This window comes from Megalobrama amblycephala, linkage group LG14, assembly GCF_018812025.1.
Source record: "Megalobrama amblycephala isolate DHTTF-2021 linkage group LG14, ASM1881202v1, whole genome shotgun sequence".
Lineage (NCBI taxonomy): Eukaryota > Metazoa > Chordata > Actinopteri > Cypriniformes > Xenocyprididae > Megalobrama > Megalobrama amblycephala.
In genome coordinates, this window is record NC_063057.1 from 39,365,295 (window position 1) to 39,371,631 (window position 6,337).

At 36.6% G+C, this 6,337-nt stretch overlaps 1 pseudogene; it reads left to right on the forward strand.

The window, feature by feature from the left end:
- Positions 1-2,313: 2,313 nt before the first annotated feature.
- Positions 2,314-5,497, forward strand: LOC125245275 (annotated as a pseudogene).
- The last annotated feature ends 840 nt before the right edge of the window (positions 5,498-6,337 follow it).

Consider the following 6,337-nt stretch of genomic DNA (forward strand, 5'->3'; position numbering starts at 1 on the left):
GAGAGACCGGACCAATCCGCTTAGATGCTAGATATATAGAATTGATTGAAAGGTTTAGTTTCAGCAGGTTGCATATACTTTCCGAATAGCTCAATAATTTTTCTTGTTTCACAATCTGAGTAATCTTTTTTTTCGGCTCAGCAATCATTTTTTATCTATTTGTTGGAGCCAATAAATTCAAATTGATAACCATAGTAACGTGAACAGTGTCTCAACTAACAGTGCTTTAGAACATGTCAGCGTGTACGAGAATCGTCTATGCTAAGCGTACCTGCGCCTAGTTGTAGTTTTAGATGGTGCAACAGGTGTAAATATTCATCAGAGAGCTGGACGTCCAGCGTAGAGCTTACACCCAACTTTTTTATGTCCAGCTGGTGCAACCAGCCCCTGATGCTCTGACAACTCTGAGAAAAGATAAAAACAAGGATTGAGTCTAATCATCATGAGTTCAATCCAGATGACTCAGAAATATATGAGGAATGAAAGAAGGAAAACTGTAAGCTGAACTCTGAAATCAGTCCAGATGAATCACATCATTACTGTAAATGTCAGAATTGTTGGAGTTTCTTTGTTCAGTGGTTCATGCTGCTCGTCCTGATCTAGAAAGTATCCTGACATGATAAACCATGTTTTTCTATATGAACTGTGGTAATGCCATGATCTGAATTCATCATGGTGAAAAATGTTGTGGTGAATAATGTCAGTGTTTTCTTTCTATATCTGTCATGTGATTGTCCTGCTGCTGCTCTCAGTGCTGTAATGAACACAAATAATTCAATATATTAATATACTTCACTTTCATCAGAGCAAAGAGAGTCAATGATGAAGTGTTTCAATAGAGGACGTCAAACACTCTCATGAGCTTCTGCATCGAGCAGCACATTCATAGACGAGCGACCTATGCAAGTTATAGATGACCTTTCATCTTCCTGAAAGATGAGCCAATCCCTCTCGATTATGACCTGTCAGTATTTCTACATTAAATAAAAACCTACTGTTCCTGCAAGACTTAATTTAATTTCTGTCTTTGTTCTGTTTTTGTCCTATTGTCTAAGACATGCACTAACATGTATTTTAAACTTGTAACCCACATTTGTATTTGAATATTAATACTGTAATATCAGGTATAAATGGTTTCTACACCCAAACATTATTAGACAGAATCTCACACTCTTTCATTAGTAGTTATTAAAATTGTCTTGGGTGTATACAGACAGAAGCGTGTGAATGGGACTTTTATTTTGGTCTGGTTTTGTGAAGTCATAAAGCGGCGCCATGTAACGTTGCAGTGCTTTATTTAACATTGAGCGCTTATTTTTGGTAGTAAATCCCACTTTTGAGTAACAGAAAATGAGCGTTTTGAATCAGTTAAACACCGCAATCTGACGTTACAAGTAAATGAACGAGAACAACAAACACAATGTGTAATGGCAGCTTTTACAAACCAACAACAAATGTTTTCATAAAAGTGTAATTTATTAAATGTGATGTATGAATAGTTGAATAAGAAATATAAATAATAAATATCCATTTTATATATATCATGGGCGTCTCAGTAGGATAAGAAAATAATCCATATTACATATAAAACCACCACAAATATTATAAATTATGACATTAAAAAGAGAGCAAATTGTGCGATAAATCCAAATTCAGTTTGACTGAACAAATGATGTCGTCAATGGGAAGACTAATTAAAAAGTAAGTAAACAGATCACCTAGATATATATTACCACTTTATGTCACGTTAAAATCAAACTTGAAATGGACTGAAAGCTTGATGACTGCAGTATTTTTAGTGCAATCAGCTTGGTGAAATTAATAATACATCTTTGTGTCTGTGACAGACGGTGTTTACAGAGCATGACTGATGATCCGAAATAGCCTATTGTTCTTTTTATAAGTTGACTATTAAAAAGAAAAACATAAATACACAAATAAAATATATCGTTTAAATTATTATTGTCTTTAGTTATTATTTTGGAATGAATATAGAAATGCTTAAAACACTAACTTGATGAGATTGACTTGGTTTTGATAAATTGAACATTACATTGTTAATGTAAAATTACAAAATAGAATTGTCTTTGGTTTCTTTTTTGATGTAATGTCAACGTTAAGACTAATGCATGAATTTACATTGATTCATAAATAAAAAATGTGCCGCCTCATTTCAGAACACCACTGGTATATATGATATATATAACATTTTAATCGGGTGATTTAAGTCCATTAACTTACTCTGACTGACTCTCTTGCCAGCGATTGAGACGCACTTATTTAGTTTGGAATTATTTTTCTTCCTGTTAATTATTTCTAAACAGGACAAACACAGAAAACCTCCTGTTGAAGTAACTAAGATATATGTGACACTATTATAAAAATGGAGTTTATTAAAGAGGAGAGTGAAGACATGAGGATTGAAGCAACATTCACAGTGAAACAAGAAGAAATTGAGGAACAAACAGGTTGGTTTCATTTTCAAAACATTGTCATTTCATCCTTATCATCAATATGATAATTGTACATGTTCATACCATGATCTACCGCCATATAATTAACCCTAGAAACAAAGAAACAAAGCAATATGGGTCTTCCTCAGATGTAATGTTTGTTCAGGGGTTGGGGGAATAACATGCTTTGCGGTCAAAAAAGGTGCTCTCATGTAGCCTACACAGGAAGGGAAACCACTTCAACGAGACATTGAATTAAATCACAGCTTTTGTCTCAATCAGCTTTTCTGCATAAATAGGCAACTGGCCCTGATAATGATAACATACTGCTTGTTACATTTCAGTGAATCATTTTTTGTCTTACTCTCTCGTAGTCCAGGAAGTGACAGGAGCAGAAGGTGATTGTGACAGAAAGAAGCAGCGTCACGGCGTCCATCTTTTTTTTTTTTTTTTTTTTTTTTTTTACAGTCTACGGTGTACAGCTTATATAACAGTGTCAATTTGTTGTCCTCTCAAAATAACTCAACACACAGCCATTAATGGCTAAACTGCTGGGCACAAAAGTCCCCTAAGTATAAATTTCCAAATTGGGCCTAATTAACCATTTTCTCTCCCTGGTGTCATGTGACTCGTTAGTTTTACAAAGTTGCAGGTGTGTTAAATTTGGTGTTATTGCTCTCACTCTCTCAAACTGGTCACTGGACGTTCAACATGGCACCTCATGGCAAAGAACTCTCTGAGGATCTGAAAAAAAAGAATTGTTGCTCTACATAAAGATGGCATAGACTTTCAGTTTGCTGAAGACAAGCAGACTAAGGACTTGAATTACTGGAACCATGTCCTGTGGTCTAATGAGACCATGAGTGCTGCCGGCACTGGGGAGCTACAGTTCATTGAGGGAATCATGAATGCCAACATGTACTGTCAAATACTTAAGCAGACTATGAGCTAACATATTGGATTCCAACATAACGACCCCAAACACACCTCCAAGAAGCCCACTGCCTTGCTAAAGAAGCAAAGGTGATGGAGTGGCCAAGCATGTATCCAGACCTAAACCATATTGAGCATCTGAGGAGCATCCTCAAATGAAAGGTGGAGGAGCGCAAGGTCTCTAACATCCACCAGCTCCATGATGTCATCATGGAGGAGTGGAAGAGGACTCCATTGGCAACCTGTGAAGCAAAAATGACCAGTCGTTTTGCTAGATAAGACCCTTATTCCTCATCTGGTATCGTTTAAAGCCCTTTGAAGCTGCACTGAAACTAGAATTTTGGAAAATTTTATTTGAAAGTGAACTAATCCGTTTAAGTAGTGTTGGAAAATAATAGTGGCCACACAAAATATTGACACTTTGGGCCCAATTTGGACATTTTCACTTAAGGATGTACTCACTTCTGTGGCCAGCGGTTTAGACATTAAGGCTGTGTGTTGAGTTATTTTAGGGGACAGTGTTATACAAGATGTACAATCACTACTTTACATTGTAGCAAAGTGTCATTTCTTCAGTGTTGTCACATGAAAAGATATAACATATTTACAAAAATGTGAGGGGTGTACTCACTTCTGTGAGATACTGTATGTTGGTTATTTTTATATCCTTGTTTTGTATTTTTTTCTTCTTTTTTTGTTCTGCTGTGCTCGCTTGCAGTTGATTTTGATGCTTAACATATAAACATTTGGATGTCTGTTGCTTTATGGCATTAAACGGGTGTTAACTTTTTTCTTTCTTTTTTGCCTCAGACCTGATGGCACTGAAAGAGGAGAATGAAGCACTAAATGAAATGGAAGAGAGAGATCAATTTAACAATCATCATGATTTCATTACTGGAGAAAAATCTTTTAGTCGCTCACAGATTGAAAACACTTCCTCAAGAAAAACAGCTCAAAAGGCTGGTACTAGAACTCCTTTTATCTGCCAACAGTGTGGAAAGAGTTTCAGTACAACAGGAAACCTTGAATTCCACATGAAGTTTCACAGTAGAGAGAAGCATTACACCTGCTCTCAGTGTGGAAAGAGTTTCAATCATGAAGAACACTTTCAAGACCACATAAGAATTCACATTATAGAGACGTCACTCACCTGTCAACAGTGTGGAAAAAGTTTCAAACGAAAACAGAACCGTGACAGGCATATGAACGTTCACTCTGGAGAGAAGCCCTACACATGCCTTCAGTGTGGAAAGAGTTTCATTCAGAAAGGACACTTTGAAGACCACATAAGAATTCACACTGGAGAGAGGCCGTTCGCCTGCCAACAGTGTGGAAAAAGTTTCAGGCTAAAAAAATGTCCTTGACAGGCACATGAATATTCACACAAGAGAGAAGCCCTACACATGCCTTCAGTGTGGAAAGAGTTTCAATCGTAAAGATCACTTTCAAGACCACATAAGAATTCACACTGGAGAGAAGCCGTTCACCTGCCAACAGTGTGGAAAAAGTTTCAGACAAAAAAGGAACCATGCCAGGCACATGATTATTCACTCTGGAGAAAAACCCTACAAATGCCTTCAGTGTGGAAAGAGTTTCCAACAGAAAGGACACTTTGAAGACCATAAAAGAATTCACACTAGAGTTGAGCCATTCCTCTGACAACAGTGTTGAAAGAGTTTCAATATGAAAGGAAACCTTAAATTTCACATGAGACTTCACTCCTGGAAGAAACCCTACACGTGCCCTCAGTGTGGAAATTGTTGCAATCAGATAGGACTAGGGTTGGGAACTGAAAACTGGCTCTTATCTGGAACCAGTATTGTTTTAAGCTTGTGTGCACTGATGCACAAGATGTCTGTGATAGCATAAAATAGTAGCTTAGCACATTTAACTGTGTAATGCATTCAGGTGACACATCAGATGATTTTTATACGTCAAACATACAACAGAACAGCAGTTTGAGTAGCCACAGAGACATTGCACAACTTCAATGTTTTCATCCTCACTAATTTTGCACTCAAATTGAAATTGAAAAAGCTTAAGTTTTAGGGTATTAAGACTTGTATGCCTTATAAGATTACCATTGCCCCAAAGTAAACAGATGAAGAAGACATGGCTCTTGATGAAGTTTTATTCGTCCACATTCTTCACAATTTCCCATTCTTTTCTCCTCTTATCGCTAGTAAAGACTTGAATCACTTCTCTTGTTGCCCAACGACTGAGAATTACGACTAAAAGCGCTGCACAATGTGGCATCATATATTATATTCCAAGTTGTGTTGTGGTAAAAATAACAACTGGATAGTGTCAGTAGCTCACTGAGAGCAGCCGCTTGACATCATTGACGTGGAACGCACTGTGGACCTAACAAAATGGTGCCCTCCATTGTCCAAATATGTCATGGATTTTTTTAAATAACGTAAATCTTATTTTCATTATTGCTTGTTACAATGAGAGGATTTGCAAGCATGCAGAATTCAGTCAGAATCCACTCACTTTTTTTTTTCAAAAACAGTTTTCCAATATTTTTTATTATTGAGAAAACTGATCCAAGAACAGCAGTTATGTCTTTTAAGTGCAATCAGAAGCAAATAGAAGCTTGTTTACTGCTACAGAATACTTTTTTTTAAAAAAAGATAATAACTGTGCTTTTTATCTCACAGTTCTGACATTTTCTCGCAATTGCAAGTTTATCTCAAAATTCTGACTTCATAACATGCAATCGGGACTGGGTCTTAACTGTGTAAAATATCAAGCCAAATCATCTGCTCATACTGTAAACTCTTGATCAGTGAAAGTATGAGCACAATTATCATAATCTTATCCAGTTCACTTTAAATAAACCTCTTCCTGAACAGGATTTACAGACCTTGGGCTGGTTGCACAAGCTGGACGTACACCCGGTCGTAAGACTAAGCTTAAAGGGATAGTTCACCAAGAAATGAAAATTT